The sequence below is a fragment of the Dermacentor variabilis genome, chromosome 1 (assembly GCF_050947875.1).
Source record: "Dermacentor variabilis isolate Ectoservices chromosome 1, ASM5094787v1, whole genome shotgun sequence".
NCBI lineage: Eukaryota > Metazoa > Arthropoda > Arachnida > Ixodida > Ixodidae > Dermacentor > Dermacentor variabilis.
The window spans coordinates 99,374,732-99,385,912 of record NC_134568.1 but is presented as its reverse complement, the minus strand read 5'-3'; positions in this window follow the sequence as shown (position 1 = coordinate 99,385,912).

Genomic DNA, 11,181 nt, shown 5'->3' with positions numbered 1-11,181 from the left:
GCGTAACAATATCTACAGAGGTTCTACAGCTACCTTAATTCTACACAAGAAAAGCAGGGAGATACCTATAGAGAAAGGGGTCAGACAGGGAGACACAATTTCTCCAAAGCTATTCACTGCGTGCTTAGAAGAATTCAAGCTATTAAACTGGGAAGTCTTAGGATTAAAGATCGACGGCAAATATCTCAGCAACCTTCGGTTTGCCGATGACATTGTTTTATTCAACAACAATGCAGACGAGCTACAACAAATGATTGGAGACATTAACAGAGAGAGTGTAAGAGTGTGGTTTAATATTAATATGCAGAAGATGAAGATAATGATAAATAGCCGGGCAAAGCACCTAAGCACCCTAGAAACAAACATTATCATTGCAACAGATGCCTCACAGTGCGATGAAAAAGCTGGCATTGGAATATTTTGTCCTGCGCTCGACTGGTCTTTTTCTTGAAGATTGCCTGATTTTGTGCCTATTTTTCTGGCCGAGTTGTTAGCAGTAATCCTAGCTTTGCGTAAATTAGACCAAATGATTACAACGGCTGCTATTCTTACTGACTACCTTTCTGTATGCTCTTGCCTTACCGCTACTAATGAGTCACCCATGCTAAAACTCTTCCACTTACTAGTTCCTGCCCATGTGCAATGTATTCATTTGATTTGGGTGCCTGGACATAAAGGTTTGTTTTTTAATGAAACTGCCGATTCACTGGCACATGCATCACTAGCCGGCCCTGTTCTTCCTATTCTACCAGTGACAGCACAGATCACGGCGGCAAGATTTCGGATGAGATAAATTAGATCAGCCTTATCAAACCCATATTTGACAGCTTCTCCAGAGTATAAACACCTGGCATTTCCCTGGCATAGCGAGTCTTGTTACACAAAGATGCTTGAGGTCTGCCTCACCAAATTACGCTGCGGCAATCCCTCCCTAAATTTCTATTTATACAGGTCGGGTTTGGTTCCCTCTCCCCTTTGTTCTTTTTGTGAGGAGGAGGAGACGATACAGCACTTTCTTCTATCTTGCCGCCGCTTTGCTGCGTTAAGAAAAAGATTGTTGGAGATACCTTTCGAAGAATTAGCCTGGACTTGACAGAACCTGCAATTCTTTCGTTCGGGGCGTCCACTTTGGGATTCAGCCACAGGGATGCATGCTTCGCTGTCCAAACATTCCTTACAGAATTTAAACGAATGCCCTGCTAAATTCTATTTTTTTATTACTTTTAAATTAATTATTCCTCATTCAACAGCACCTTCCTGATTTTATTTTAGCTGGTAATTCAACCCTATTCAATGCTATTCCCATAGATATTAGGAAATTTATGCTCTATGTAATTTTGGAATAATCCACCCATTTCTTGGCCAATCCCCCATCGTGGGTATGGGCCACACGTGCCACAGGCTACAACAACAACAACAACAACAACAACAACAACAACAACAACAACACAGGAACAAGAGATCAGGATCGCCAGTCGGCCACTAGAGACTGTGAAGGAGCACGTTTACCTAGGTCAATTAATCACAGGCAACCCTGATCATGAGAAGGAAATTCACAGAAGAATAAAAATAGGTTGGATCGCATACGGCAGACATTGCCAGCTCCTGACTGGAAGCTTACCATTATTATTGAAAAGTAAGGTGTGCAATCAGTGCATTTTGCCAGTGCTGACATATGGGGCAGAGACTTAAGAGCAGTTAAGGGCCGCGCAAAGAGCGATCGAACGAAGATTGCTAGGCATAACGTTAAGAGATAGAAAGAGCGGTTTGGATCAGAGAGCGAGCGGGTATAGACGATATTCTAATTGACATCAAGAGGAAAAAATGTAGCTGGGCAGGTCATCTAATGCGCCGGTTAGATAACCGTTGGACCACTAATTAGGGTTACAGAATGGTTACTAAGAGAAGGAAAACGCAATCGAGGACGACAAAAGACTAGACGGAGCGATGAAATTAGGAAATTCGCGGGCGCTAGTTGCAATTGGTTGGCGCAGGACAGGGGTAATTGGAGATCGCATCGCAGGGAGAGGCCTTCGTCCTGCAGTGGACATAAAACAGGCTGATGATGATGATGATGGAGGTGGTGGCCCCCCCCCCCCCCCCCGAAAAAAAATTTTGGGTACGTGCCTGACCTGTTGCGGCATCTTGAGGATTTGGATCCTGTGCATATCGGTTCTTGCTAAAAGGCACGTGCTCTGCATTGATATAGTGGTATAGTATTGTAGAATTTGCATCAGTAGTAGCATTATTACAGTACTATAGTATTTGAAAAAAGCCGTGCAATACATGGCGAGAAAGCCGGTAAAGCAGGTAACAATAAAATTCAAACAGCGCTAAACAACAGGACGAGAATGAGGAGGAGACACGTTGTAAGTTCAGCGCCGTGTTTGTCTCCTCCTCATTCTGGTCCTGTCGTTTAGCGCTGTTTGAATTTTATTGTTATCATGCAGCACCAACTCGCCCAATCCGCTGCCCTTGCGGTAAAGCAGGCAGTGCGCGGGGGGTCCCTCAAGGCAGATGAGGAGACGGATGAGAATGGAGAGGGCATCGAACCAACCGGCACACAATGTGATGTCGGTACTAGACTGCAGAAAATGGAGGCTTTCCAGGAAGAGCTTGTCAAACAGGTCCAAGAGCTCAAGAATGAGCTGGACAGGGAGCGTGGTGCGCGGAAGCCAGTTGAAAAGAGACTTGAAGCAGCCGAGGAAAAGCTGAACAGGGCCGCCATTGTGAACGAGAATGTGCGTGACATTGGAACGCAGAGCTCCGACGCGACAGGCGAGGGAGTGTCACCAGGGTACGTAGAATTCGGGCAGCGTGATGAAGGGTTGGATGAAGGGGTTGTTAAAGGGTTATTCCGCGGAATAAGCAGGAGCCCAGGGGACAATGCCCCTTGTCGAGTCCGAATCACGCGGAAAAGGACAAAGGGAAGCAGGGAGAGGTAGGAGAGAGTGAAAGGGTGATTATCACCGGCGACTCAAACATGGCTAGTAGCTCAAAAGCAATTATGGAGAGGGTGAAAGGCGATAAAAGAGTGGCGGTAGGGACAGTTCCAGGGCGGACAGGGCAGGTTCTGTCATGGAGCGAGCAAAAGAAAAGCTCGCGGAAAATGCCCACGTGCGCAACCTTGTCATAGTAGCAGGTGGGCTAAATCACGTGCTGTACAGGAAAGGGACAGGGCTAGCCCAGCGCTTGGCGAAGGGGGTGGACGACTTGCTCGAGCTATTCCCTCAGGTGCAGATCGTGGTGTGCACGGTGTCGGAGGTGCCTGTATGTGACAGACACGTACAAAGAGCCGTAATGGCTGCTAATGAGGCAATATGGAAAATGAGCCGAGAGAAAGGCTTCGAGGTGGTCGAAGTAAACAGGGAAGTGAGAAGGTGTGGTGGTTTTAAACGAGACGGGATCCACTTCAATTACAGGCTGGCACAAGAAGTGGGCTGGCGAATTCGTGGTCACGCTGTTGCTTTTTTAGGGGCCCGCGGGCGCTCAGGAGGCCAGAGTAGACAGGAATGAAGAAGGTCCCCTAGGGGAACTTCAGAAGAGCATCGCCGTCGATAGCAAAAATTGGAAAATGCCCACGTGCGCAACCTTGTCATAGTAGCAGTTCTCTATCCAGTTAAATAGAGAACAAATAGGGGTGTATGCGGTTACAGAAACGCACCTTAGAGACTCAGAAGAGCCGCCAGTTATTGAGAATTATGTTTGGGAATGGTGCAACAGAACTAAGTCAGAAAGAAAGGGAGGGGGTGTCGGAATGCTCATCCATCAGGGAGCCAAATGGAAAAGAGTAAATTCAAAATGTCAAGAGCATCTTTGGTTATCAGGTACAATGAGTGGGGAAAAAACTTGGCTGGGCGTTATGTATTTGTGCACCGGAAACAATTGCACAGAGAATAATAAAGAGTCAGTGGAATGCATAAGCGCTGATATTAAGGGTTTCGGGAATGGTGCTGAAATTGTCCTATTAGGTGACATGAATGCCCACATACAGGATTTAGATGGCTATACGGACAACAACGGGAAGTCAATGCTAGACCTTTGAGAGCAATATAACCTTGTTATCGTGAATACAGGGCCTAAGTGTGAAGGGCAGATCACGTGGGAAGTGGGAAACCGGCAATCGACCATTGATTACTGTCTGATGACAGAAGGAATTCATGATAAGTTGAGAGAAATGGTCATTGATGAGGAAGGGTGTAGCAGCATAGGGAGTGACCATAAACGCATCATTTTAAAAATGGGATATGTAGTTGGGAAAGAGAGCAAGGAGAGCAAAATGGCCAGTCCAAATTTGAACGCTGAACAAATAGCAAATATAGTCACTAGAGTTGAGGAAGAACTTGGCAAATGGCCAAGTAAAGAGTGGGAATATGGTGAGCTTCTAACTGTAATAACGACAGAAATGCGGAAAGAGAAACATGTTCGTTGGAAAGGAACAAAGAAACCGAAAAGCTGGTGGGACAGGGAGATACGAGAAGCGATTGCAGAACGACATAAAGCATCTCGAGAGCACAGGAAGGCAAAGAAGGCGCAGTTGCCGCAGGATGAAGTAACCAGTAAATGGGAAATATACCGGGATAAAAAGTCTATGGTTCAAATACTGGTGCAAGCAAAATTAAAAGGTGAAAGTGAACGGTGGTTGTCAGAAATACGTGAGAAAAAGAAGGCCGCACCTAGAATATTTTGGCACCACATAAAATTATTAGGCAGGAAGTCAACAACAATGCAACATATCCTAGACGAAGATGAAAACAGACTGGAAGGAGAAGCGGCAATAAATTACATCCGAAAAATAACAGCCGAATCTTTCCAAGGCAATGACGAGGTTGTATTGGAAGAATAAAAGAGCATGAAAGAGACCCAAGTGGAGAAGGAGCTGGTGCTGACAAATTTCAACTGGAAGAAAGCGGAAGAGAAAATTCCTAAGCGCACAGCCACAGGGCTAGATGAGGTTCCCGTTAGGCTGATTAATGAACTAGGACCAAAAAGTAAGGAAACTCTGGTGAAAGCAGTGGAACAAACTTTACAAGATAGACGAATACCAGACAGTTGGCGACAAAGTAGGATGAATTTCATTTATAAAGGCAAGGGGGAGAAATATAGAATTCACTCGTATAGACCGTTGACCATTACATCGGTAATATACAGGCTAGCAATGCAGGCAATCAATTTGAAGCTTTAAACTTGGGCAGAGAATAATGGCATTTTGGGAGAACTTCAGAATGGCTTCAGAATAGGTAGGCGTTTAGACGATAACTTATTTGTTCTTACTCAGTGTATTGAAATATCAAAAGTAGAAAGCAGACCGTTATATGTGGCCTTTTTAGACATTACAGGAGCCTATGACAACGTAGACCGCAAGATATTGTGGGATACAGGCACGTACCCAGGATTGTTTTTCGGGAAGGGGGGCCCAACCCAAGGTAATTTTTCTATGCAAATGAGGGGGGGGGGTATCTGTACTAGTACAAATGTGAATAACGCCCACCATTCGCCATAAAAACGCGTAAACCCACAAAAAAATGAAATAAGGTGTATTTTACAGGTACGCCTGTGCGATACGCCTCTCCTTTACTTGGCAAACAAAGAACCACGCCATATGGACTTGCGCAGGAAAGAAGCGCAGGAACAACACTGCCAAGAACAAGTAAAGAGGAGAAACTGTAAAATAAAGATTACTTTAGTAGAATATAACTTTAAAAAGAGTAGTTGGAAACAAAGGCACACGGACCGCGCTGAGTTGTGTTACTCCGCCAGCCAATGACATAAGCAAAAAGAATCGTGGTCATGCGGCCTTTTCAACATGACGTCGTACTTGATACCTCCGGAGCGTCTGCTGTTCTTCAAAAGTCTTTTCATCGGCGGAAACAATGAGGTGTGCAACAGACATGGACAAAATGTATCGACTCTGAGCATTTCACTCTTCAAAAGTCCGCTGTGCAGTTCATGTCACTGCTGAACCCGTTTTACTCATGAAACTTCACTGCCAACTGAAGTGAAACTTCACAACAAATAGTTGTAGCGAAGCAAGCATGTTATTTCAGTTCAATAATGAATAAGGCATTCGCCATTCCACTACAATAGGCGAGGAGAAAGGTATAAAATTACGCGCTAATAATTTTATTTTTGTAGTTACCGACTTATTTGGGTAACAGAAGAGGTTTGAAGGACGAATTATTTGCAGCCTCGCGGAGGAACAGTGGCTGGCGGTTATGAAGGCGCGGGCAGGGCCGGTATTTTGTAGCGATGCCTTTTCCGATTCTATGCTTTTTCAGGCTTTTCGCGCTTCACCAGTGGTCAGAGCGACGGTCTACCCACATTATCAACGGGATCAGGCGGCCGTGTGTGGTGGATGATAAGAATAGCATAGAATAAGGCATAAGGCATCCCTACAAAATAGCGGCCCAGGGCTTCATTGCAGAATTAAGAGGAAGATTTAGCTCGGGTGCTCCTATTTAAATACATGTAAAAGGAGAATTCGTTTTTCTCAGCAACAACTGCACCAAATGTGACGAGGTTTGTTGCATCTAAAAGAAAAACCTAAACTCTAGTGACTGTTGGTTTCGAATTTTTGCTTTATATTTTCAATTTCCATTAAAAATTATCAAAATAGAAAATTTTTAGAAAACGAGACTATCAAGTTTACAGCTCTGTCTTTCGGCAACGAAAAATGATATCAGAATTCTGGGAATTGCATCTAGTAGTACATTTGAAGCGGACAAAAGTGATATGTTACATATGAATCTCAAAAAATTTAGCAATATGGAAATACACCTTTTGCAGAACCCTTGTAAACAACGTAACAAATTCACATAAGATGTAAAATGATATATCGAATTTGTCCGATTTGAATGGTCTAATCTATGCCGTTTACAGGACCGCGACATCTGTTCATGATGCAGAGCTATGGATTTGTAAACTTCGTGCTTCTATTCCTTTCAAACTGTCGAATATATGAAAATATTGTTAACAAATTTCAGGCACTAATTCGAAATTTCGCTTCAAGCAGTCACTAGAATTTCACTGCGTCTCTCAAATGCAACAAATTTCATTAAAATCGGTCTAGGGGTTACCTCAGAAAAACGTTTTTGCGTTTTACGTGTATTTGAATAGGCCGCCTCAGAGTTGGGCCCGAGCTAAAGCTTCTTCTTAAATTGTATCCCACCATAGTAGCGTTTTTTGAATTATCTCTGGAAGAAATATACAGAAATATATATTTGCAGAACAATCGCAGTTCTTTTGGATCCCTCGTTTACTGCTCTGATAAGTTAAGAGCCACAACCGACTCTTACTGTTATTTGGGAAGTTACGTAACGATGCGTGGCCGCCAGTCGCGTACAACCGCGTATGGTGCAGGAAGCTGCGACTCTGCACGCATTGGGCCCACGCGGAAGGTTAGAAAAACACCTACACAAGCACAGCAGAGAAGTGGCAACGTTAAGCGGCTCGAATGATAACTGTAGAAGCGTCATTCAGAACACACGGAATTGTCCTCCACTTCCGGCGGCGTTTTCTCTACTTCCTTTTTAAATAAAAAGATGTTGATCCATGAATATTTTCATAAACAACGGTTACATTTGTTAATTTTCGCTTTTCCTTCCTGTTTGGCTGTTGCCTTGGCTCTCTCCCTTAGTACATCACTTAATTTCTCAACTCCTTGCGACTCTTGTTTCCAGTTGGCAATTTTGCACGAAAAGAGCTGTACAATTAGGGAAAAACCAGGCGAGTTAACAGGTGACAGTCATATTAATTTGCCTATAAGTTTCAAGATTATTACAGGGACTGATGATGGATGCTATCTGGCATTATTTTATTTTCCACCTTATCTAACCCATATCACGGGTTCCGCGAATCTGTCAGCGTCGCGGCGAGCCGTCACTGGAAGAAATATTGAAACAAAAAGAAAATTTAAACGCAATTGGCGTTTTCTCTGGCCGCAACTCGTTCCAGGTGCATACAGACCAGCTGACCACCAACTGAATCCCTTTCCTGGTCCCTGGATCAGTCTACACGAAGAAGGTTGAACTTACGGAGCAACAACGATGGGCGTGACCGTTGAATAGACGGTACAACTGAATGCATCTCGAGTTAATCACGCAGGCACCGAATTGATGAGGAAACTGGCCATCACATCCCAGGAGACGCCGATAACTACCGCCATCCAAAAGGAGTGAAAAAGGCTGCAAAATGTTGACCGTCGAATAACTGTCAAGTCTCAACATTGATTTGGCGGCGCCTTAGGAATGTGTGTGAGAAATGGTGGCGTGAGCGGGGAGTGGGGGGGGGGGGGGTTATGCGTCTCAATTTTGGGGGAGGCGGGCCCCCCCTTGGGTACCTGCCTGGTGGGATATTCTGAAAGGGGAAGGCTTAGGTGACGATTGTCTACAGCTTTTGAGAGATATTTACCTAGAAAATACCGTTTGCGTTGAATGGGAAGGGATGAGAAGCGAGGAGAAAGTTCATGTCAACAAGGGACTGAGACAGGGGTGCCCTTTATCCCCGCTGCTGTTTATGATGTACATGGTGAGGATGGAGAGGGCGCTAGAAGGAAGTAATATCAGGTTTAATCTCTCCTACAAACAGGTGGGTACAGTAGTTGAGCAGCAGCTCCCAGGTTTATTTTAGGCGGATGACATTGTGTTGCTAGCTAACAAGCAAAGCGATTTGCAACGTCCGGCTAATATCTGTGGACAGGAAGTCAACAATTTAGGTTTTAAATTTAGTGTTAGAAAATCAGGTGTTGTGGTATTCAATGAAAACAGTGAACACACAGTGGAGATACAGGGCCAGGAAATACCTCGGGTAACAGAATATAAATACCTTGGTATATGGATAAATGAGGGCAATAGTTATATGGAAACACAGGGAAAAACAATAACAGTGAAGGGGAAGAGAAATGCAGCCATAATGAAGCACAGAGCGCTATGGGCATACAATAGGTACGAGGTCCTCCGAGGTATGTGGAAAGGTGTAATGGTTCCAGGACTTACTTTTGGAAATGCAGTTGTTTGCTTTAAATCAGGGGTACAATCAGGACTCGATGGGAACGAAAGGTCAGTGGGTCACCTCGCATTGGGCGCTCACGGGAAGACTACAAATGAAGCCGTGCAGGGTGATATGGGCTGGACTAGTTTTGAAGTGAGGGAAGCTCGCAGTAAAATTGAGTATGAAAAACGGCTGAGGAATATCGAAGAAAGTAAATGGGCTGGGAGAGTGTTCAGGTATTTGTACAGGAAAAACATCGATTCGTAGGGGAGGAAAAGAACTAGGAAGCTTACCAGCAAGTATGCGGCCTGTAGGGTGGGCAACACAGCAACAAAGAAGGTCAAGCGGAAACTCAGAGAGGCGGAAATAATCTCATGGGTAGCGGCAATCGAAAGGAAACCTGCCATGAGTAACTACATAAGAGGAAAAAATGAAATCAGGAAAGAAATTTATGATAACTCAAAGGGAAGCTCATTAGTTTTCGAGGCGAGATCAGGATACCTTATAACACGCACCTATAAAGCGAGATATAAGACGGAAGAAGCATGTGCTTGCCGCGGTAAAGCTAGGGATACTATGGAGCATGTTTTAGTAGAATGTGAAGACTTCTACCCAGCGGTCGATTTAGGCACCACTGGCCTCCTTGAAGCCCTTGGGTTCAGAGAGAGCAGTGGAAAAGTAAGCATGCCAGCAGTAGGCATTAGTAAGAGGCAATTGGAGGATTGGCGGAAGAAAAGTAGGGAAACGACAAAAAACGGAGACGTACATGTTGTAGCGGGTGACAGAGTGACGGAGACGATCCAAGAGCACGTACCGCACTGCTTTATTTCAGTGACAGCAAACTATATATAGGCTGCTTGCCTATGACGTAACATAAAAGAACGAATCGTGTTTGACACGTGTGGCACAGCACTTCATATCAGTACAAAAGCACAGTTCGCAATAGGGGATCAGAAAATTTGGTTGTGGGATTTCATAGTGTCTTCTTTTTTTTATTGTTTAACTTAGGTAGGACATTAGGCAGTATAATAGCAAGAGCTTGATGGCGCAACCCGCCGCCCCGTTCCAAAGGGGACGCTTATAGATCCACCTATCCGACAGGTAAGAAATCATCCGTCAAGAAAAAAATTAAGGAGATAGAGAGGGGTACGTGGAAAACAAAGATGCAAACCAAATCGGCATTAGAGACATACAGGACGTTTAAGCAAGAAAAAGCCAAAGGAAACGATAACTCTAAGGGAAACTCATTGTTGTTTGAAGCCAGGACAGGTGTACTGCGGACTAAAACGTACCGAGCCAGATACCAGGAGATCGGTTTGTTGTGCGAGGCGTGTGGAGAGGAGGAGGAAACGGCTGAACACCTGATACTTGTTTGTAAACAACTTCACCCTGCAGCTGAATGTAACGGGGAACTATTCAAAGCTTTGGGTTCTAAAGACAGTGAAAGTAAAATAGACTTTGAACAGGCAGAAATAACTAAACGGAGGCTATCTGATTGGTGGATAATATCAACGCAAAAGTAAAGGAGTAAATACATAGGTATGCATGCATATAGTACCATTCAAGGCTAAGTGGCGCGCGCCGCCGCCGCCCTATTCAAAGGGTTGAGCCTCAATCATCCATCCATCTATCCATCCATCGTCTGCTACGCGGCGGGCGGCTGTGCGGCGTTCGAATGTGCGCGTGCGCCTCTGCTGTGGCAGACTGCTAGCGTATGCGACAATTTCTTGAGAAGACAACAGCTAGTACGTCAAAACTGTTTAAGTGTAGTCATTGCACTGCTATGTAATGACGTGTACAACCATACTCGTACGAATGCTTGCATGATCTAGGTTTGCCGATTATGCGGAAATTTTGCGCCGCTCCACACAAGAAAAAAAAAATTAACTGATCAAGCGATCGCTTACGTGCTCGGCAAGTCAAATATGCATTGCGAAGCTTTTTATTGAACTGATTCTAAGCTATTTAATATGGTGCATGATGCGTCACTTAGAACCAATGTCTCTATTGCTCATTCTTTATGACAGGCAATATCTCGACCGCGATCATAAGCGAAGTAGCAATTCTCACTAAAGAAAGCGACTACAGTGTGGAAAGAGGAACAAACACATGCACCGTAGTCGCTGTCGTTGTGGATTACCGACTATTTCGCTCGTAAAACTTGTTGAAATTGCCCGCACATCATACTACGAG